The 24,535-nt window shown below is 43.8% G+C and overlaps 1 long non-coding RNA gene across 1 annotated transcript in view; it reads right to left on the bottom strand.

The window, feature by feature from the left end:
- Positions 1-6,749: 6,749 nt before the first annotated feature.
- The window catches only part of LOC127050031 (uncharacterized), a 109,483-nt gene continuing 91,697 nt past the window's right edge, over positions 6,750-24,535 (bottom strand). The window contains exon 3 of the long non-coding RNA XR_007774137.1: positions 6,750-6,890. This is a non-coding gene — a long non-coding RNA (uncharacterized LOC127050031). The remainder of the gene's footprint in view (positions 6,891-24,535) is intronic.

The raw sequence follows: 24,535 nt of genomic DNA, 5'->3' as shown, positions 1-24,535 counted from the left end.
GTGAGATAGTCACAAAGAACTCTTTGAGCCTCCTTCCCTAATCTTCCATGCCAGCCAACCACCCTCTCTTTATTCCTATCCCTCCTTAAAAACAGGGCCCTGTGCAGGGGCGGCTCCAGGCCCCAGAACGCCAAGTGCATGCTTGGGGCGGCATGCCACGGGGGGCACTCTGCCGGTCGCCGGGAGGGCAGCAGGCGGCTCCGGTGGACCTCCCGCAGGCATGCCTGCAGAGGTTCCGCTGGTCCCGTGGCTCCAGTGGACCTCCCACAGGCGTGCCTGCGGGCGGTCCATCAAAACTGCGGGACCTGCGGACCGCGGGACCAGCGGACACTCCACAGGCATGCCTGCGGGAGGTTCACCAGAGCCGCCTGCCGCCCTCCCAGCGACCGGCAGAGCGCCCCCCATGGCATGCCGCCGTGCTTGGGGTGGCGAAATGTCTAGAGCCACCCCTGGCCCTGTGTACTCCACCATTCTCTGACTGCAGAATTTGCTGCAAAAGCCCCCCCTAGCCACAGACTTCTGCTCCAGAATCTAAGCTTTCATCATCATTATAGCTTGTCACTCCCAAACTACAGCCAGGACCTGGTGGTGTCACTTACCTCAAATAGTTCCTAGAGAGCAGAGGATGTTGCCAGAGGCATTGCACCAGGCAGTGTTCAAGTGTTTACAAAGGCTCTCTACATTCATATTTCGGGGTCATTCTTTAGCTTCCACTTGGTTATATTGTCACTAGTCTTTATCACCCCAGCTCTCACCTGATTTAGAGTACACCTGTGTTTTCATTCAACGTCAGTGCCCAGAGGGAGTTGTTCTAATGGAATTCGCTTCTCCCAGGTTTTCATGTAGTGAGAAGATGGAATTAAGTTTCTAATGCTTGTGGCTATAAAAAAAAAATCACCCAAGTGTAACTGTGATGTCTGCCCAAGGCCTTGTTTTACACTGAAGATCTGCTCCAATATCCTGAAACAGTGCAAACCCCTAATATGGGTTAGGAGCAAACCACTAAAGCCAAGATTTGCCCCAGTGGAGCTTACTGCAGCTTCAGGCGTTTGTACACTCTGTTGGTGCAAATAATGGCTTTGCCTTGTCTGTACCAGGGATTTGCCCTAGTAAAACTTTATTGACAGCTGACATCAGGGCAAACCCCCAATGTCAAGAAGGCCTCATTCTGCAAACAACCTGAAGCAGTTGCTCAGTGAGTGGTGTGACCCGTCCCATTCATCTCAATGGGGTCTTAACTTTGAAATGATGCACATTTCATTAACAACATCCTTGATTATTTCCCCACTGACGACTTTAGCATCCAGTTAAAGCACTTATCCCACAAACCCCAAGTGTTTCCCACACCTCCTGAGGAGCTAAAAGCGCTCACAATATCCTTCCCAACTGCCAAAAACCTCCAGCTGCCTCCTAATCATACCTATGATACGCTCATGCATTTTCAGTACAAAATTCTGCAACACACTGAATATTAACAATGTAAAGGCCTCATAAAATTAACTAATATCGAGAGCACCGGGGCAGTGCAGTGAGTACGTCACTCCTTTTCCGATTTGATTCAATGAAGGCAGATATCCTTTAATCTGAAGCTGCTGTGCAATGAAGTGCTACACTGAAGCACAGCAGAATTTCATCAATGCATACATTTTAAGGTAGAAAGGACCACTGTGATCACCTAGTCTGACCTTTTGTATAACACAGGCCATAGAATCCCATCCATTCCTGTATTAAGCCCATAACTTCTGGCTCTGTGGCTATGGGGAAAGCGGTGGACGTGATATATCTTGACTTTAGCGAAGCTTTTGATACGGTCTCTCACAGTATACTTGTCAGCAAGTTAAAGAAGTATGGATTGGATGGATGGACTATAAGGTGGATAGAAAGCTGGCTAGATCACCAGGCTCAATGGGAAATGATCAATGACTTGATGTCTAGTTGGCGGAGTGCCCCAGGGATCGGTCCTGAGGCCAGTTTTGTTTAACATCTTCATTAATGATCTGGATGATGGGATAGATTGCACCCTCGGCAAATTCACAGATGACACTAAACTGTGGGGGAGAGGTAGATATGTTGGAGGATAGGAATAGAATCCAGAGTGACCTAGAAAAATTGGAGGATTGGGCCAAAAGAAATTTAATGAGGTTCAACAAGGACAAATGCAGAGTCCTGCATTTTGGATGGAAGAATCCCACGAACTGCTACAGGCTGGGAACTGACTGACTAAATGGCAGTTCTGCAGAAAAGGACCTGGCGATTACAGTGGATGAAAAGCTGGATGAGAGTCAACAGTGAGCCCTTGTTGCCAAGAAGGCTAACGGCATATTGGGCTGCATTAGTATGAGCACTGCCAGCAGATTGAGGGAAGTGATTATTCCCCTCTATTTGGCACTGATGAGACCACATCCGGAGTATTGCGTCCAGTTTTGGGCCCCCCACTACAGAACGGATGTGGACAAATTAGAGAGAGTCCAGTGGAGGGCAACTGGTCTGGGGTTATTTAGTCTTCAGAAGAGAAGAGTGAGGGGGGATTTGATAGCAGCCTTCAACTACCTGAAGGGAGGTTCCAAAGAGGATGGAGCTAGGTTGTTCTGAGTGGTAGCAGATGATAGAACAAGGAGCAATAGTCTCAAGTTGCAGTGGGAGAGGTCTAGGTTGGATACTAGGAAACACTATTTCACTAGGAGGGTGGTGAAGCACTAGAATGAGTTACCTAGGGAGGTGATGGAATCTCCATCCTTAGAGGTTTTTAAGGCCTGCCTTGACAAAGCCCTGGCTGGGATGATTTAGTTGGGGTTGGTCTGCTTTGACCAGGGAGTTGGACTAGATGACCTCCTGAGGTCTCTTCCAACCCTAATCTCTCACAGTTCTGTTATTCTTTGTGAGCTATGGCATATCTTTTAGACAGACATTTAGTCTTGACTCTCAGACTGCACGTGATGGAGAATCCACCACATCCCAAGGTGAATTGTTCTTCTAGTTAATTACCCTCACTTAAAATGTTGCACCATAGTTTTAATATGACTTTATCTAGTTTCAGCTTCCAACCACTGGATTGGCCATGTCTAAACTATACAGTTTTGTTGACAAAAGTCAGGTTTTGTCAACAAAACAGTGGAGGTGGACACACTACAATGTTCCTTCTACCAACAAAACTCTCCTGCTGTGATGACAAAATAAAACCACCCCGACAAGAGGCGTAGAGCTTTTTGCAGCAAATTTATATCGACAAAGTGTCAGTGCAGACAATCCATTTGGTTATGTCGCTATAAATGGCCTCCAGGAGATGTCCCACAATGCCCATCCTGACCGCTCTGGTCAGCAGTTCGAACTCTGATGCCCTGGACCTAGGTACACAGGCATCCACTCATCCCCCTTTAAAGTCCTGGGAATTTTTGAAATTCCACTTCCTGTTTGCTCAGCGTGGAGAGCTCACATGGCATCTTCCCAGCTGACCATGGTGGCTCCATGCAGCAAACATCTCCTGCTTGGAGCACACCTGAGTTGTTGGGTCTGCTGGCACTGTGGGGAGAGAAGACTGTGAAGTTCCAGCTCTGCTCCAGCTGTAGGAACTTCAACACCTGCAGGCAGATTTCCCATGGCTTGTTGAATAAGGGCTACGAACAGGACATGCAGCAGCGCTGAGCAAAGACAAAGGAGCTGAGGCAGTGCACCAAAAGGCAAGGGAGGCAAACCCTCACTCTGGTGCTGTGCTGAAGACCAGCCACTTCTGTAGGGAGCTGGATGCCATCACTGCCAGTGACCCCACCTCCACTGCCCAGAGCCCTGTGGATACTTTGGAGTGGCTGGAGGCAGCAGACCTAACCCTGAGGAGGAAGTCAAGGACAAGGAAGTCAAGTTGGAGGACGATGTGGAGCACACGGCAAGTGGCATGGCAAGTCAGGACCTCTTTTCCATTCCAGAGATGTCTAGCCAGTCCCAGCCATCCGTCTCCGGCACGCATGGTGCAGGAGAGGAGAGTCCTGGTAAGTGATCTTTTTGAGTTGATGCTGCTCGGTTATATGAGGTAGAGCTGTCCTCTACTTTATATATTCTAGAGGTGGGTGAAGGCTAGGGGCGGCTCTAGGTATTTTGCTGCCCCAAGCATGGCCGGCAGGCTGCCTTCGAGGTCCCCAGTCCTGCAGATTCGGTGGCACGCCTGCGGGAGGTCCGCAGAAGCGGCAGGACCAGTGGACCCTCCAAAGGCATGCCGCCGAAGGCAACCTGCCTGTCACCCTTGCTATGACTGGCAGAGTGCCCCCCGTGGCTTGCCTCCCCAGGCACGTGCTTGGCATGCTGGTGCCTGGAGCTGCCCCTGGTGAAGGCATAGAAATGTACATGACTAGTTGTGTTTGCGTGTGCTTCACATTCCCCTGTGGAGCTAAGCAGTGCAGTGGAACAGTGTGTTGATGCACACCAAGATTTCATGGGACTACTCCAGAGACATCTCTAGGAAACTTTCCTAGAGGTACTCCTCAATCCTGTGCTGAAGGTTCTTTGGCAGAACTGCTATATTCCTTCCCCTGTTGTAGGAAACTTTCCTGCACCAATCAACAATCATTTGTGCAGGGACCAAAGCGGCACACAGGCGAGCAAGCATAGGGACTGGGTCTGAAGCTGCATGCATGCAGGAGATGCACCCTCGCATCCTTGCTTACCCTCAGAAGAGAGATATTGGCTTCAATGACCACCAGCTGTGGAAAATGACGGCAGAATTTACAATATTATCCCTACTCACCTGCACTGATCCTCTTAAAAAAAAAAAACCCTAGACCCTTTGCCCCATCTGAAATGCCCAACCCCCACCCAGGCTGAACTCACCAGCGTACTTTTAATCTGCCCAGGGCACATTCCGCAGTTGTTCTGCACCTGCTCAACCTATTGTTGGAGCACTCCTTGCTGCTGTCCTGGTTTCTTGTGTAAGACTTCATGAGCCATGGGAGTAAGGGTACGCTAGGTCTCCCAGGATCACTGTGGGCATTTCAACATACCCCACTGGAATCTTCTGGTCTGAAAAGAAAGTCCCTGCTTGGAGCTTTCTGTACAGGCCAGTGTTCCTAAAGATACACACATCATGCATCTTCCCTGACCACCCTGCACTGATGTGTCAGTGAAATGCCCAGGGTATCCACAAGCACCTGAAATAGCATGGAGAAGTACCCCTTTCTAGTGATGTGCTCCATCACAGGATGGTCTGGGGCCAAAATTGGAATATGCGTACCATCTATCGCCCCTCCGCAGTTAGGGAATCCCATTGCCACAAAGCCATCCACTATTTCACGCACACTGCCAAGAGTCACAGTCCTTCATAACAGGATGCAATTAATGGCACTGCATGCTTGCATTAACCCAGCCCCAACTCTAAACTGATTCATGACCAACTGGCAGCAGTCTGGTGTTGCCAACTTCCACACAGGGATTGTCATGCACTTCTCCACCAAGAGGGCAGCTTTCATTTTGGTATCCTTGCACCTTAGGGCTGGAGCAAGCTCTGCACAGAGTTCTAGGAAGGTGGCTTTCTGCATTAAAAAGCTCTGCAGCCACTGCTTGTCATCTCAGACCTGCATAACAATGCAATCCCACCACTCAGTGCTTGTTTCCCAAGCCCAAAAGCAACAGTCCACCTGTGTAGACGCTCCATGAATGCCAAAAGTAATCTGGTGTTCTTTCTTTCCATGGCACACAGCAGATCAGGCAACTCTTGATCCCTGTTCAGATTGGATGCTCATGATATACTGCATGACCAGCTGCCATGTTTTAATAACAGTGACAACAACAGAGTTGTGCAGGATCCATCCTTTCAGACGGAGATGGCAGGCGCACAGTAAACAGGAGCCTTTGAAAAATGCTGCAAAATGCAGTCGGAAACCAATGGAATGCTGGGATGGAAAGAACTGCATCGTGGGACACTGAGCCCGCACCCATGATGCACTACGATCCACTCTGCCTTCCCACAACTCCTAGCTGCAGAAGGTAGAAAGTAGCAAGTGGGATAGCTACCCACAGTGTATTGCTCTCACTGTTGATGCTAGAGCACCAAGTGTGGACACAATCTGCAAACAGAAGGAGCATAGTGTGAACATGGACATGCGATGTAATTACACCGGTTTTTGATTGTTGGTTTAATTTACATCGACAAAACTTGGTAGTGTAGACAAGGTCTTAGATTAAAGAACCATCTACTATCAGAAATCTCTTCCCCGTGCAGGGACTTATAGACCATGACCAAGTCACCTTTTAACTTTCTCTTGGCTAAATTAAATAGATTGAGCTTTTTTAGTCTTTCACTATAATACATGTTTTCTAGACCTCAAACTATTCTTGCAGTTCTCTTCTGAACCTTTTGCATTTAGGTCAAGCCTTCCACAGTGTGCATGGTGCCCTGCTTAAGAAATGGTTCTTCCTCAAAGCCCACCAAGGCATCAAAGAAGGAAGTTACTTTACATAGCATGGGCCTAACAATATTTTACTCTTAGTTTTTATTTATTTAAACACAAAAGCAGTATCGATGCCACGTGCCGACACAACCACCATCATCATACTTTGCGTAAACTGTTCAGTATGCGAGTGCTGAATTCACAGATACTGTGATCAGAGGACTGTCTGAGAGGAATGGAGACAGCTCCTGCCTGATTGTCAAATATCAGTAATGAGTCCTGTATGACCCCCAGGCTATCCCACTACCTTCACTGCCAGAAGGCAGGCACATTTGATGGACAGCAAGATGTTGATTCTCACCAGTTTCTCAAAGCATTTCCTACTTCCAGCTACCATCACTAGTCTGCCCAAGAGCAGGCAGCCTGATGCAATTCCCATTACTTCCTGCCAGGCAGGCAAAGCCACAGGAATGGGCTCTTTTGCATTTTCTCAACAGGCTGGAGGGGGGAAGAGGCCTCCAAAAAGGGCAAATAAGGAGAAAAATAAAAGTTAAGTTGAACCAAACATTTCAGAATGGCCATAAAGGGTCAGTTCTGGTTTGGATCTAGAGATGGGTGCAAGGTTGGGGGAAGGCTGATATTTTCCAGACCTGTTCACCAATCCCTACTTTTTATGCATGTTGTTCTCCACAGACAGTCATGTACCCTTTCTCTTTGTTAGAACCTGAAAGCACAGCCCTGGATTCCTTACACGAATCCCCATAGATACACATCGTAAAGCACCAGGTGAAATATGGCTGCATCAGCCTCTCTCTTTATTATGCTCATTCTGCTAGGGGACATAATCAGAATCTCTCCTTAAGTGTTTGTTTTCAGATCTTGTTAACTTTTCCCTTCCTAGAACAGTGTTGACATTTATTTTGGCTTCTGCAGTTTACTGAGGACAGGACTGATTTGGATGCACTAAAGCATTTGTCCTTAACCTCAGCAAGGTTAGTCAGTCTCTAATTCTTTTCAGGACTCCCTTCTGTGGAGAGATTTCCTCTTGGAATTATTGGCTTTTTGTGGGTAGGAGATTTACAGGGCCAAATTGAGCTCTCATGGTCATCAGTATAAACCTGGAACAACTCCTGTGGTTTCCAGGGAGTCGATCCAGATTTACACCTCCCTGGCCACACTATAGCAGACCTTAAGGTGGCCATCCTGCAGCAAAAATACTTCAGGACCAGACTCCAAAGAGAAACTGCTGAGCTTCAGTTCATCTGCAAATTTGACACCATCAGCTCAGGATTAAACAAAGACTGTGAATGGCTTGCCAACTACAAAACCAGTTTCTCCTCCCTTGGTTTTCACACCTTAACTGCTAGAACAGGGCCTCATCCTCCCTGATTGAACTAACCTCATTATCTCTAGCTTGCTTGCATATATATATACCTGACCCTGGAAATTTCCACTACATGCATCTGACGAAGTGGGTATTCACCCACGAAAGCTCATGCTCCAAAACGTCTGTTAGTCTATAAGGTGCCACAGGATTCCTTGCTGCTTTTACACATTTACACTGGCATAATAGATATCGGAATCTAGCTCAACGTGGTTGATTTTGCTAGGAGACGAAGAGCTGATTGAGAACAAGAAATCTATGAAGGTTGGAAATGTCTGACAGAAAATGGGTCCAGGCTGAAGTCTCAATAAAGGTTTTAGTTTTTGCATTTATTCATTAAAAGGACTTTGTGAAATCCCATGTATCATAATGTTGGGCTACATTCTGTAGGCCTCACTCAGGCCTTACTGTTCAGTGAGATGTTTGCCTGAGGAAGAACTAAGGTGGGACTGCAGGAGTTGGCCCAACACCACCGTCACTCCCCACTCATTCTGCCCTTCCCAATGCAAAGACTGTGTGCTTGCTTAACTTCATGCACTGTGAACAGTCCCATTTAAGTCAATGGGATCATTCACAATACGGAATGTTAAGTGCATGTGTAAGACTTTGAAGGATGGGGCCTTAAATCTATAGTCTTTAGGTCTGTCTTACTACAGAGTTAGCCTAGGTGTTGGGCATGTAGATCTGAGCCCTGTGGTTAGCCTAGGCCAGGTGTGTCTGTCTCCACTGCAAAGCCCTACCAGATTTACTGTGTCCTTCACAGTTTCTGCTTTCACCCATGTGTGGCTGGGGGCACATCCCTATGTCACAGGGACCTACATGTACCACACCACCAACTCCTCCCCAGATCTTCACATAAGCCTGTCTCAATGCTTGCGAGATCTGCAATCTTCACTCTCAGCAAGGAATTCACCATGTGGGTTCTCCTGCTCATCACAAAGATAACTATCTATATTTCTAATAATTGAATCCCCCATTACTATTACTTGGCTCTTCCTAGTCACTAGGGTTCCCTCCCAAGGAGGGGTATCCTCAGGGTGAGAGGATACCATGGTATCATCTGGAAGGAGGGCCCCAACAATAGGATTGTTTCCCTCTGCTGCAGCTGCATGTTCTCCTGCCCCAAAACTTCCATCCTCCTTTGTAACAAAGAGACTGTCAGACTAGGGGTGGGACCCTCTACTGTGTCCCTGAAAGTCTCTTCTGTGTACATCTCTGTCTCCCTTAGCCCCCCCAGTACAGCCACTCTGGCCTCAAGAGCCCGTACTATGTTTCTGAGGTCCATGAGGTGCTTGCACCGTATGCACACATCTGCCATGTGGACACAATGCTGGTAATTATACATGCTGCATTCAGTGCAAGAAACTGGATAGTCCCTGCTCTGCTGCTGGACTTCTGCCTGCATTATTTGGACTCTTGCAGAGTTTTTTTTGTTTGGTTTCTTTGGGGAGAAGCAGGGTGGTCATTGGCCTAAGTTAATTTTAGAGAATGTTTGTTAGGTGTGTCGGCCTCTCAGGGTACGTCTACACTACCCGCCGGATCGGCAGGTAGCGATCAATCTATCGGGGATCAATTTATTGCGTCTAGTGTAGATGCGGATAAATCGATCATCGATCGCTCTGCCATCGACTCTGGAACTCCACCATGGTGAGAGGCGGAAGCGGAGTCGACGGGGGAGCGGCGGCCATCAATCCCGCACTGCGAGGACGCAAAGTAAGTGATTCTAAGTTGATCTAAGATACGTCGACTACAGCTACACTATTCTCGCAGCTGAAGTTGCGTATCTTACTTTGATCCTTCCCCCCCCAGTGTAGACCAGGCCTCAGACTCCCTCGCAAAATTACAGTCTGCTGTTCCTGTTTGCTAGCTCCTTTGGTTGCTTAGGAGTGGACTATTTAAACCTCTGTTCTCCCTGAGTTAGCCCTGCCCCCTTGTCAAAGGATCCTAAAGGAATTAGGGATCAAATGGTAGCAGACCAGAGCCTCTCAGTTTAACCAGGCAGGCTGCTTGGCTTAGCAGATAGCTCCAAAACAGACCACACTATAATCTTCAAGCAGGCAAGGAAACAAACAAGACCACCTCACCCCAAGGAGCATGTAGTCCCACTTTCTTCCTCAGAAGAACTCCCACACCAATCTCCCATTTGCTGCTCCTGTTCACTAAGTCAAATTAGTTTCAGCAAGACATCAGAAACTGGGCAGACACCAGAAGACTGGAGAACAGCTAGTGTAACGGGCAGGAGCAGCAATCCTGGCAATTCTTGCCTTGCAAGTCCAACGTAATGGGACATTACTAAATGAAGAAAACAATTAAGTATCTAAAAGGTGCCATGATAAGCAATAAATAGAAGGGGTTTATAAACAAAAGATGATTTTGCCAGACAAATTTGATTATTTATTCACAGAATTATCAATAATTAGGAAGAACAGGAAGTGGTAGCTGAATGAACTTGGATAGTAGTAAAGCACTAGATGCATACATTAATCCAAATGAATTTATGTAGGGACATCATCATACAAGTTGAAAGGTAAACAGCAAAGTGTCAAATTGCAAGGAGAGAGCCCAAGAATTGGTGCTAGCTCTTGTTTATTACTACATTCATTAATGATCTAGAAAAGGAAACAGACAACATGATTATTAAATTCTCAAATGATATTATAATAGGGAAGAAATTAAAAAACCAGCAAAGACGAAAACTTGGAGAGAAAAATGACAAAAATGAGACAACTTAAAAAATGCAGACTAATATGCCTGAGGGGAAATAATCCAAAATAAAGATATTCAATAGAAGGACAAAACCAGGAATGCAGCTGTGCTGATCATACAGGAAATTAGATATGCGTTTGCAATTTGTCACAGCAAAAGGCCCACAGTTTTGGGCTGTGCCTCATATCCCAAAGCAGGGAGATAAGAGATGTTCTCTATGGATCTTGAGTGATTAGACCTGGAATATTGTATTCGGTTCTGAACACCTCATTATCAGAATGACTGACAAACTGGAGGGAGTTCAGAGAATGATTGCAGGCTGGAAATATTGACTTACAAGGAAAGAAAAAAGGAGCTGAATATGTACAGATTTTTTTCTAAGAGATGACTAAGGCTTGGTATACACCTAAAAAGTTTTAATTGTATAATTATGTCAGTAAGAGGTGCAATTTTTTTTTTTAAACTCACATACTTATGCTGGAAAAAGGCTTAGCATTGATGCAGTTAAGGGGTTTTATACCATTATAGCTTTTTCCCCTTCACCAAACCAGAGTAACCTATACTAGTATAAGCACTTTTATACAGCTGTAATTGTGTCTGTACAAGGGGAGAGGGTAGGGTTGCCAATTTTAGATGGACATATTCCTGGAGGTTTCATCAAATGACAATTTTTAATTAAAGATTAATCTTTAATTCCTGGAGACTCCAGGACAATCCTGGAGGAACTGCCATCTTAATTATGCTGGCATATTTCACGTGGCCAAACTTTTAAGTGCAGACAGAAGGTCTAAATGGGAATGTAACAGTCTAAACAGGGGTATAATTAAGAATAACAGAGTGAAATCAGGAAAAGGAAAATGTAGGCTAATAACGTCAGGACAGACTTTCTAACAGTGAAACATGGAACAATCTCCCAAGGAAGCAGTAGAAGTGTCAGAGTGACTTTAGGAGATTTAAAACTAGAAGAGACAAAACATTAGGAAGTGTACTATAGAGAACAATCCTGCACTGATGCAGGGAAAGGATCAGGTTGGCCTGCGAGGTCTTTGCCATCTCTAACGTCTATCATACACTAAACAGACCCACACAATAAGCCAAGACATTCTACCCACACCCAAATGACTTAAAATTTAGCCAAAGTCTTTGGCCTATAAGTGAATAAATGCACTAGTTACTTGTTTACCATCACAATCTAGTGCTCTTTAAAACAGTTGCAATCTGATGGAGAGTTTTAGTGACTTCTAGTTTCTACGACTCAAGTTGCAGAGAATTCAGAAACAGACTGGACAAATTGTGTGTGTCCTCTCCAAAAAGCAATACTGTGTGTCCCCGAGTTCCCCTTGCTGGTTTTGCAGCAGCAGTTAACTAGCAAGCTTGGTTTCCAGAACTGTGCTGACAATCAATGCTGCAGATATTTAAACAAGCCAACAAAATGAGCCATATCATTTTAGCTGTATTCAAAACACAGAGGGAGAGGAAATCAGTGTTTGTCAGATGGAAGGCCACAAATCAGTAGGAAAAGAAGTGCCATTTTCAGGTGTTTGAAAGGGTATTATTAACAAAAAGAAATAACTCTAAAACTGTACTTGATCGAGTCCTTTAGAGATGAGATAAAGGTGTTTTCTTCCTCAGTTTCGAGCCTTTTCAGTCAGTCTTTGTCCAGCTGGGTTTGGCGATTGAGGTCTGAGAGTGTGATTGTGTGTTTGTTCCAGCTGATATTAGAGTATGTTTGCTTTGAACAATATGACTTTGTTCTTTTGTTGAATGTGGCAGTGCTGGAGCTCTGGCTCAGAAAAAGGAGCAAACATATTAGGGAGTTACGAAAACTGAAATTCTGATTTGCTTGAGAGAACAGTGTGCTTGAGGGAGTGGAGCAGAATGATGTTTGAAGTCTGCTCACTGGGCTTGCAGGAGGCCACCAAGCCAAAAGTTTAAGAACAGACATTCAAAGAGTGACACTCTCATGTTCCCCCCACCTTCAAACCACATAACAGCTTCTTCTCAGATATGCCCGTAGAATCTTTTACAGCATTCCCTGCAATGTTTCATAGGAGGTGGTACTAGTTCCCACAACTCATCTAAAGAGGTTCAGTGGTTGCTGGCTGAGTATTTTGGGGGGCATTCCTAATACCTAAGGACCAACAGTTGCAAAGTGACTCTGCTAATTTTTATGAGCAGAAGACTTGAAATGAGGAATAAGAGCCGGCTTGTAACCCCCGCTGTCCAATGCATGCGAAGGGAAAATTCTGCACAGAATTTGTACAGAGTGACATCTATGATGGAGCCAATTTGTGTGTATAAAAGTGTAAACTTGCTGGTTGCTGAGAGGAAAAGGTTGGACTTTCACAGTTAAACTCTGCAGTGTTCAATCTCTTGATGAAATGGAAGGAGCCAGGAAGGATTAATTTGTCAGTACACATGAGGGCAAATAAAATAGTTGGGTAGGAATGGTGAAGTTACTGAGCCTGATTATGCTCTCATTGACACCATGGCCTTTAATGAGCTGGCTCTTGATTTACATCAGTGTAATAGCAGAAGCAGGCATGTAGAATAGGTTACTTCCCCCAACATAAAAGACCCTCACAAACAGGTTCTTCTTATTCACATGAGACTAAGAATAGTGGGAACTGCACTATGAACAAAGCTAAAAAGAAACAGAGCAGAATGTTTCCTTAAACTCTCTCTCAGCTCCCGTGGGGATTAGGTGATATGAAACCGCAGGAGCCCAGATGGAGAAGATTACTTTACTATTGTACAAGCTCCTACTGGAGACAGGGGAAGGGCAGGGAGTTGTGTTTTATATGCTGGGATCAATTATATTGGAAAACAGAATGAAGGGCATAGAATGAAGTATTTGGGGAGGAAAAGTATATTAAAACATATACAGATGAGTTGAGCAATATCTGAGCAAACGACGGGCTTCTTCAGACAGGTAGAGGGAAGAGTTTTGCAAAGTGACTGATGCATGTTTGAGGAGGTTTGGTCCAACATTCATCTGAACACATTCAAATTAGTCTCAGGCCAAATTTTGTCTGGCAATAGCTATGACTATGAACTCAGAACTACTGGCAGGAACAAAGGGTGTTTTTAAACTCCCTAACTGTCTTTCTGAATGTTGTGCATACTATCATGGTAAATGATGTATGAAGTGAAAAACTGTTTCCCCAACCAATGTATATAGAGGATGCAAAACGTGCTTAGCTACTTCCATGCACTAAAATTTATTTGCATTATATGTTTAGTTCAGAGGAAGTTAGAAATACGTAGAAAATAAAAAATAAAAATTAAAAAAACAGAAAAAGAGAAAGGGTGGAGACTGGATACTCAGGGTAGCTGATACAAAGCCTTATTCCACTAGATTGCCAGTTTGAGTCCAGTCCAGGTTACTAGTGAGGTGGGGGAGGCATGTTCCTGGCATGAGAAGAGGATTGACTGCAAGTAAATGAGAAAATCCATTTAACTTGAAGGTCAGAGAGAAGTAACAGAAGTGATTACCACCTGACAGCTATTTAGTGGCCTGTGTGAAATAAGCTGGTGGCCCCCGTCCAGTTCCTAGAGGGAAGGTATTTACACCACAACACCCACCACCACAGCTAGCACTCCTAGGGGAAGTTCAGTGAAGGCTCCAAGGCTTGAGCAGATCTGGAGGCAGATTTGCCTCTCCAGTAGCTCCTCCAGGTCGGGGTTGACCCAGCTAAGGCACGTTAGCTGCTGCCTGTGCTGTATCTGTTCTGGGTCTAGACTGGACTTCAGCTTCCAACATGATGGAAAAGACCCATGGAACTCATTAGAACACAATAACCTTTCCTCGGGGATTTTTTTAACAATTCTAGTAAGGGTAATTAAAAATCCTGTCAAAAAGATCTCATTTTCTATTACATTCTGTAGGCTTTTAAAGTAATTTTTGTAGAGCCCTATTGGTTTCATTCTTATGAAATTCTCTAGGATACTTCCATAGAGGCAGGGTTGTGAGTCCATGAGAGAAGGATCTCATACTTTCCCACAGGAGTTGTTTCAAACCAAGAAAGGGAATTCTTTGTAGGTCACCAAAGTTTTCCCCCACCTGGCTTTTTTTGGTTAGGCTAGTGTTTACTGGGTTTATTTTGGAGCTTTTCTACTCAATGCTGCAGATTATATGTTGTCTGTCTCTCACTCAGACATGAAAGTGGCTGGCTGCAGAGCCAAAACACAGACAGATATGGACACATGGCAGTTTAGAGAGTGGGAACTGAGCAGTGCTGTGGGACACTTAGTATTCTATTTTTCCATACACAAAGAGCAACCATATAGACAGAAGGAACCTGTTAGACTGAGAACAACAAAATAATGAGGAAAATAATTTCCCCACAAGAGCTCACAGTGTGTGTCTCCTGTGTAACAATCTGCAATGAACTGAGCAAAAGGACTGTAGAGTGCTTCAGCATGTATAAGTGCAGGACAAAGACAATAAAGGCATAAGTTTCAGAGCTGAAAATACCACTCTTGGCAGTTTTGGTTTGCAGAGGGTTCAGTAGGATCCCACACATGGAGGGCTTGTACCCCTAGCTGGGATGCAGGAATCTGAGGAGATTCAGAATGTATGCTCTTATACCAGGGGAACGGGGGCCGGGGAGGCGGCTGAGAGAGACCTCCATTTTCTCTGTCTCAGAGATATTTTATTCATTTATGTTTTCTTTGTTGTTTCCCTTAATCTAAAATAAGTCACTTTCCTGAAGCTTATAACAGTACAGCCCAATGGATCATGTCACTTTATACGAGCTCATGATGTTCTTTTGTGCCTGTTACACTGCACTTTTACCGCTCTATCAAAGCAACCGCAACTGCTGATAATTACCTCTGCTGTTCTAAAATTTTCAGGAGCTGTTATCTAGTTTGCTTTGCAAAAGATTGTGGGCCAGACTTGGCCTTCAGATACATAGGATTCAAACAGAGCTGCACACATTCATCCAAGGACAGGTTTTGGCCCCATGCCTAGAGTCTGAAACTCTTTGTATTGTCTCTGACTGATAACATGCTTACATGACACAAAAATACGTTTTAGGGTAACACTGAAGACATTGATTCACAAGAGATTAAATGCATCAAAAACGTTTAGTGGAAGGATCCTCTGTTTTTCTGACCAGGACTTGGAACAAGTGGAGACTTTCCCCAAAACAATTACTTCTAAGGTTTACCCAAGCCCCAGTGCATGTTAGGACAGGACATTGGAACATTAGCTAGTTCTGTGCAACTGTCCAGACAGCATGGATGTGTTTCACAAAGCTGATAGTCTGTGATAATAATATTGAATTTTAGTTTGCTCATTCCAAACTCCCAGTGTTCTGGGACACAATATTGACTGGATGTTAACCCTCGTAGCCAATTTTGCTCTCTTATAGGAATTCCACCAGCTGACAAATTGCAACATGTTACTGGTAGATATGTATACATTGTATTTGTTACTGTAACTTAACAAAAAGGGAATTTCAAAGAATTCTCCTTGTATAGCTCTGTTCTCCAGATCACGTACATGGAAAACGCAAGATCCAAGCATAAGCATTCAAAATATGGTATCTGTTGTCAGACTTTTCATGCATATTGTTAACTATGTAAACGTACTATGTTTTCAAGAGACAACTTCTAGGAAGAAATGGAAATTATATTTTAACAAAATCAGAGTAGAAGACAATTGCTGTGTTACTTTCAAAATGTCATCACCTGAAATCACTTTGAATGATGCAAGTTACTATACCCTAGAACCAGAAAACTACTGATTAGGCAAATGACTGAGTGACTGGATGGCTTAGGGATCATTAACGAGTCTTTCTGCTGTTGGTTTGATTCTGTACAAAGTCAGTAGTGATCAAAAGCTCTTACCAACTTATTAGACAGACAAGTGGGACCAACATGGCTTCAGCAACACTGCAAATTTACCATCTTTTGTATGATGATAAAGTAAGTTGGTAATCTCAATCTATGTCCTAGCAGACAGGAATCCACATCACAAAAACATCTACACAGCTGTTGCATAAGCCCATGTTTTTAGACTCCCTGCTGTGGGTTTAAAGGGCAGTTTAGATGTACTTGTGGGTACTTAGGAACCTGCATCTCATTAAAACTGAGTGGGACACAGGAACCTCTCTTTCAATTATCAAGGGTAGCCATGTTAGTCTGTATCCACAAAAACAACAAGCCACTTCTCTGAAGAAGTGGCTTTTTACCCACGAAAGCTTATGCCCAAATAAATCTGTTAGTCTTTAAGGTGCCACCAGATTCCTTGTTGTCTTTCTTTCAATGACACTTAGGCATAGTGTAGACATAGCTATGTCAACAAAACATATGTTGCTCAGAGGTATGAATATTCCACTCCCCTGAACCACATAAGTTACACCGACATGAGCGCTCATGTGCTCAACACTATGTTGGTGGTAAAACTTCTCCCACCAACATAGCTTACGCCACTCATGGAGGTGGGGGTTTTATGCCTACGGGAGAGCTCTCTCACAATGGCATAATAGAATGTCTTCACCAGATGCGCTGCAGCATATACATATATACATTGCCTTAGGTTCCTAAGTGCGTGTCTCTTTTGAAAACATGGGGCTTAGGACATATCTAGACAGAGATTTAATGCAATAGGTCAAAGCGCACTATGGAACTTTAGCAGGATCTAAGTGTGTGACACTCTGCAGTGCTGTAAGGTTTACACCCCAGCTTGTTGCACACTAACTCTCTGTATAGACAAACCCAGAGGCTCTTAAGTCATGTAGGAGTTTTTGAAAAATGTACCCCAAACCTGTTTTACAAAAATTAATTCAGTACGAAGTGAGTTTATTTTTCTCTTGTAAGTTGGTGACTATTTTAGCAGTTACGTTAAATACTTTTCCACACTTTTTCCACACAACAATCTTCAAACTCTCTCCTCTGAGAATGTTTTTATTTAAACATGAAGAGAAAACAATTTTCACAGATTCCATATGTAGTAGAACCTACGATATACATTTCAAAAAATAAAAAACTTTTTTTTAAAATACTGGATCTCTTTGAATGGACAGCTTGTTTGGAAAAGCTGGAAAATAAAATATTAGTGCTTAATTCAGTCTTTGCCCTTCCAAAGGTTTCTAAATTATTCTTAGTCCAATATTTTCCTTGCCAGTTTCATGTGAGATGATTTGGACATGTTTCAATTCAGGCAGAGAGAACACCACATTTGGCTAAACCTTTCAACTTGGTTCTGAATTCTGGCTCAGAACTGAATCTTGAAAGAAGCCTGAATTTTCTGTACATACTGTCTATGAAACCAGAGAGGGGGCCCTAGAGTGGCATTTATCTACACGTAAGCTTTGAATGCAATCACCACCCAATGGTAATACCAGATTCAGAATGCCACCTGCCAGGAAGTGCACAATCTACATTGCACTGCCCTGTGCCAACAGAGTTCAGAGGCAGCATATTCATGGAAAGTGTTGGTTGGTATTTATATATTAATTATTATCATCATCATATTTTAATTAATGGGTTGCCCTGTGCCCAAAGGCCTCTTGGCTTCTAAAATAGTATAACTAAAAACACGTTTATTTACAACACAAAACAAAAGCAACAAATAAGAGACAGCATGGCCCAACAGATTAAAGAATACCTGAGCCTTTACAGCAATGAGAAAGTGGGAGATTAGGAAACAGGAGCAAAGAGAGGAGATGACAGCCTAGAAGCTTTTAAAAAGATGGAAGAGGAAAGTGATGGGTGCTTCAGAACACAGAGGTAGAGAAAGAGCTTAGGTGTTGAGGCTCCCATACTCCTCTGTGCATCTGTACACAAAGGGGAACCTTACCCATGGGAAAGGGAAGTTCTGCCTCTGCTGCACACACACTCTCTCTCTCTCACACACACACACACACACACACACACTTCTAGCAGCGAGGGACAGAGAGGGTGTCATCCCAGCTCCATGGAGTTGGAGGAGGATCTCCTACTCCTTCAGATACATTCTATAAGATGTATTAGATGTAAAACCAATAAGGTCCCATAGTGGTAATAACAACAATCCATAGAATTGTATAGATAATTATAACTTTTCTATAGGTAGCTGGGACAGAATTTTCTCTTCCTTTCTATGGTTAGTTCAAAAACCCATGGAAAGAATTTTATAGTGAATTTTATAAGAAACTTTCATTAGCTTTTTGAGCTCCCCTGTGGAATTTAACAGAAAATTCTACCTATAGAAAGGTTTTTAATTAGGAAAATAGAGGTTCCCCCTACTCCTTGGGAAATGTTTTTTATTTTTTTATTTTTTGGCAAAAAGGTCAGCCAAAACCTGAAATATTTCAGTCATAAACCACAATACTTCTGGGGTTTGACAAATGTTGAGATTCTCCATGGAAAGCAGACACTTTTCATGAAAAATTGCATATAGGTGAGAACCTGATTCTTCACCAAAAACAGCTGAGATAAAATTTGCAACCAGTTCTAGTTCTTGTTCCCTATACCAATCAATAGGATTTTTCCCTAAGAGCAGGATCTTCAGATTACAGGTTGGAATCTATGGCATTTCCTATGGAGGAACCACATCCCCATGGAAGAATGAATAGGAAACTCTGTGAGCTATTCCTGCAGAGGGGGACCCTGGGGCCTTAAAACAGAAAAGCAGGCTCGAAACCTGAGAAAGGCCTGGTTGATTTCCTGGAAACTGAGTGATAGAGAACAGGAGAACAAAGAGAGAAGAAATAAAGACCTGCACAAGGACCTAGCCAAGGGAAAGATCTGTCCTGCCACTTTAACTTTTAAGGCTAAGGCAGGACAATGAAAATCGGTTAAGAGGTGCCTAGCTAAAGCACAGCTTGAGGTTTGTTTTTGTGGCACACAATGTCAAATATTTTTTGACAAACAGGATTTAAAGCAGTGATATTACTGGGCACTTATAGTGCCCAATCCTGCCATGTGCAGAGTGTCTCCAGCTCCCACTGGAATCACTGGGGGATAAGGGCACTAACTTAGTGACATTAAGGATTGGACCCAGTCATCAACTAATCAATCCTCCCCAACCCTTTAGGAAGTAGGTAAATATTATACCCTGGATCTATCAATGGGGAACATGAGACACACACGTTAAAGTTCACATGCAGCTAACAAAAATTCCTCATTTTTGTTATTAGTAATACTTTAGACCATTAAAAGGGAAAGAATATTCAAAGTCTAATTTACTTTCTGTGATTATTTATTTCTTACATTTCACTCATGGGCTAGATAATAGTCCTGCCATGAGTGCAGGGGGCTGGATTAGATGACTTCTCGAAGTCCCTTCCAGTCCTACGATTCTATGATCAGCTTGGTCAATGAAAATAAATGAGTGAACGTGATTAAAAATCAAGTTATTCTTTCACTGCTGCTTCTTACTGCACATAAAGAGTCTGTGGAAGGGAACACTTGCTAGCCAATGGAGTGGTACCAGATGACAGTGCATGGGCTACAGATGCTTCAGCACCTTTCAAGTTCACTTCTCACTTGGGTTACTTGAGTCTTAGTATTTAATTTAACATTTTCTCTGGCAGGCTGCAGGTGGCAGAAATTTCTGCCAAGCAATATTTGGAAAGAGGAGGTGTTCCCCTTGCTTCAGCAGCTCAAGAGAGTTGGAGGTCATTTTCCTGAGAGATTCTTTGATGTGTGCACTCAGGAGGGTGGTGTTGCAGACAGACTGTTAGCAGAAGCTGAACTGCTCTCACAGGTGGCGCAGGTAGCATGCGTGGGCATGCAGCTGAATCCCAGTGTTCCAAACCCAGAATACTGAAGCACCACACTATCTCAGATTTGTTTTCAATCATATATCTGACATGTATGTTGAAACCTAACACTGTTTTTATGAAAACTCAGTTTTAGGAAGGTCTGAATGTCTCCCGAGTCCTCATAAAAAAACCAGGGATAACATATACTATGGAGGCTGCTGCTACCATGGTTCTACTGAGAAATCAGATGCAGACTTTTGTTTCTGTTTCATTTCACTTTCTGCTTTCCATGCATTGACACTCTTCTGCAATGTTTGGCTTGGCAGGAGGGGAAAACATTGACATTCAAACTCCCCCCCCCCCCATGGTTATTTTTAATTCCAATAGGAAGATTTGTATTGACCTTAGGATTTGTAAAGCCTTCTTTTAACAAAATCTGAATTCAAGTCCAGATTGCCCTGTCAATGTGCCTTTAAGTAATTTGCAAAAAAAGACAACACAGCAAAGCAGTTGCAAAATCAGGACTAGAACCATGCATTCCTGACACCCAGTTCTATGCTCAGTCTACTAGCCCTCGCTTTGTTTTGAATAACTAAATCCCCATAAAGATATTGTTTGTTCCTTTCTTAATCTGTTTTGTGGTGCATAAAATGCAATGTGTTTTGATTATCTTAGAGCTTTGACTCGAGGCATGAAAGGTTCTCTCCTTACCCTGTACTGTAATGTCCAAGAGATCCACTAAAAAGAAATGAGTGAACTGAGTGTTTGTGAATAGCTGGATAGAAGGCCCTGCAGGCAGAAGTCCTCCAATTATTCACAGAGCAAGTCTAGCCCCGCAACAACTGTTCAAGCTTCCCTGCATAACCCCGCCAACATGCTTTGAGCCTGACCTGGAGGGGCCACCTGTGAGGGAGTTCTCCATTCATTCATATCCTTGGCAGCTTTGTGGAGACTGCCAGGTAAGGTGCCAATTGCGGTCATGGTTTCTGTGATGTGAATTGTATAACTGATGTAGCTGGTGATGGATGTAGCTACACAGCACATGACATTGCATGAGCTAGATGAGACTGACACAAATCCTGATCTTCTGAAAACATTTCCAGCAGCTCTGTGTATATGGGCAAGGGTCTGAGTTTTTTTTTGTTACCGAAACCTTAGGTTCCTGTTTACCAAACATTTGTTCACTCTTTATACAGAGGGGGAATGGGGAAATGAACCACAAAGGTGAGTGCCAAAACTCTGCTTTACGTATGTAAATCACGCCCATGCAACTTTCTCTGCCAACTTCAAAGTTGAAAAACCAAACCGTCTACCACAAGTTCATTGTTTCTCCTGAGATTTCCCCTGCTTCTTGGTTCAAGGCAGAAACAGCATGAGAGCAGCCATTTATTTGGGGGGGTGGGGGGGAGGGCGTTACAGTGGTCCCATGAAAGTCTTTATAAATGCCAAGACAAGCAGTTAAGCTCACTGTTTTTTCCTTGTTATTTCAGTGTTTCTATCGCCAATAATATATCATATGTAACACAAACACATACTCCCTTCCTTGCCAGAGAAAAGATAGAAAAGACCTATTAAATCATTGAGTCTGTCTCTCTGGCAGTGCTGATATTTTTCTCATTTTCTAATTTTTGCCCATTATAATGCTAAGTGTCCCAAGCAATGGGGTTTCCACCCCTACCTGTGGAGAGACCCTTCTACGGAAGTAGTAATTTTTTAAAATCCCACTCTTGATTTTTCCCCCTTGTGCACCCAATTTTTCCCCTCATATCTCTGAACAACCTCTAATTAGACAATAACTCTAATTAGACAATATTTCTTTGGTAATGAAGTGTCCAGAAATGTGTACAACCATATAGCTGCAGCTTCACCAAAGACAAGCAGAGAAGGACAGGTACCATCTCAACTAAGCACGAAATGAGATTTTGTATTTCTGATGTAAAGGAGAACAAGTATCACATCACTTGAGAGCTGCAAATATTTTACCACTGCATTTGAGTCAAAGTAGTACCAGGAATTCCACATTTTGTGGCAGATTTTACCACTATCCATCGTAATGTTTGTTCACCTTCCTAATAGCGCATAAAAGCCCGCTTTTCCCTGCTCCATTTTTAAATAGTTCCTTTTTAGACATTAGTCAAAAGAAAGATGGCCCAATTCTGATTTCATTTACATTTAGTGAGCATCAGGAGTAACTCCACTGAAGTCAATGGAGTAGCACCAGTGTAAGTGAGAGGAGAATCAGGCCCATGCCCTATACACTGTTTGTGAAAGGTGAGGAAATACCTGTTACTGAAGTCTGAAAAATGAAGCCGCTACCTCCCTGTTCACCCCACAAGCCCATCCCCGGCCTCCCAATTTTCATTCTCTCTTCAACACGTCAGTACAAAGGATATGGGAGGCACCCACCATCCTGCAAGTAGAGGGTATACTTTATGCACTCAGCAGCTGCAGAGCTAGTATACCATTCCACACCAAATGTGACTCCCCAGGGCATAACCAGACTAAGGATATTTTTGAGATATACAATTCAGGGAGGCTATTTTCTCAAGCCTGCAGCTTGTGAGGAAGAGGAGGAGGAGGAAATACAGCCATTTTTTCTCCAATGGTTCCCATCTCTAACAGGCCATAATTTCCCTTTTAAAAAACTGGCCTCGTTTTATGCACTCAAGAGTGTTTCAACTCCCTCTGCCCACCACTCCCCCTCTCTCCTTCTGTGAAAGCCTCTCTCTTTCTAGAGCTCTGCTGCTCTTGAGCTCAATCGGGAAATAAAGCTGAGGCAAAGTGATGGGAGAAAGGGTCCTGGGGACAAGGAGTACCTATCACCAAGTGGAGAAGCCATCAAGAAAGAAACTGAACAGCAGCAGCTCATGCTCTTCAGAGCACAAGGTAAAAATCTTGCCTTAAAAAAAAAAAAAGAGAGAGAGATTCAATATTTACAGACAGGTTTCAGAGTAGCAGCCGTGTTAGTCTGTATCCACAAAAAGAACAGGAATACTTGTGGCACCTTAGAGACTAACAAATATATTTGAGCATAAGCTTTCGTGGGCTACAGCCCAGAAGTGGCAGTTGCAGGATGCACTTCCAGCTGACCAGCAATCTGAAAAAGGGTCTGGGGGGCAGGTCTGGCTCAAGGGTTTTTGCCGCCCCAAGCAGCAAAAATAAAAAAAAGAAAAATAATAAAATTAAAAAAGCCATGATCGCGATCTGCAGCTCTACCACTGCCGCTTCAGTCTTCAGCGGCAATTCAGCAGCGGGTCCTTCGCTCCAAGAGGGAGTGAGGGACCTGTCGCCGAATTGCCACTGAAGACCCGGACGTGCCGCCCGTCACTGTTGGCCACCCCAAGCAGCTGCTTGCTGGGCTGGTGCCAGCCCTGCTGGGGGGGGTTGAGGGGGGCATGGTGTGGGCATTGTCTGTTTAGCCAGAGATTTTTACTAAGATACCTTCTAGTAATTTTGTTTTGTAAGGGAGCCATTTGCTAGTGGGCAGGAGAGGCATCTCCACATGTCCCTAGGGCTAATACCCTTGTATTCTGCATTTCTCTCTAAATTGCTTCTCCTGGTTGCTTAGGCCTGCACGTTTCTCTCTTCATCGCTTTACTTCACACTGTATCTGCAAACCTAAAGGCTCATCTACCTGAGAACCAGTTTAACTAAAGGTGTGATTTTATAGCCATTTAGTGAAATCAGTGCAAAAGGCTCGGTGGAGAGTTATTTCAGTTCAAACCAGGCCTTTTTTTTTGTTTAACTTAAGCCAATTAGGAATCAGTTTAAGCTAAACCAAAATAGGAGTGTCCATGCAGACGTTCAGACGCCAATTTAAGGTGAACCAGTGAAAATGTCCCATGTAAAATAGGCTTAAGGGGCCAAACTTTTCCATCACTTACTGCCATGCAACTCCATTGAAGTCAATGGGCTAAAGTCTGCAGTCAATTGCATTTTGGCAGCCCCATTGAATTCAGTGATTTGTTTTGATGTCAGAACAAAATTTGGCCCATAATGTTTGCAATGAGCAGGGTGAGAGCCAAATTTGGCTCTGTACTTCTGCGGAGGTTTAGTCTTTGTAGCTGTAGGCACTGCTGCCCTTTTGTCTCGCTGGATTATTTTGAAGTAGAGTATGTAAGGATGTAACAGGCCTCAGTAATCACAGGGGCAGGTGTTAGAATGTTGCATAATCATCATTAAAACTCCTACATGTAACTAAAAAAGGTGACCCTTGTCTCGCTCTCTGCTGAAGCATGTTTGCAACTCTATCACTAGGTGAGCCATAGGGTTGGAATGCTAGCACTGCAGAGCCAAAGAGTTGTTTGTTTTAAGCATCAATGAGATGCACGCAGGCTGTATTCCTCCTCCCTTGCTGTGGATGCAGGCAGAGG

Source organism: Gopherus flavomarginatus, chromosome 4 (genome assembly GCF_025201925.1).
Source record: "Gopherus flavomarginatus isolate rGopFla2 chromosome 4, rGopFla2.mat.asm, whole genome shotgun sequence".
NCBI classification, from domain to species: Eukaryota; Metazoa; Chordata; order Testudines; family Testudinidae; genus Gopherus; species Gopherus flavomarginatus.
The sequence above is the reverse complement of the archived record's forward strand: the minus strand, read 5'-3'. Positions and strand labels throughout refer to the sequence as shown.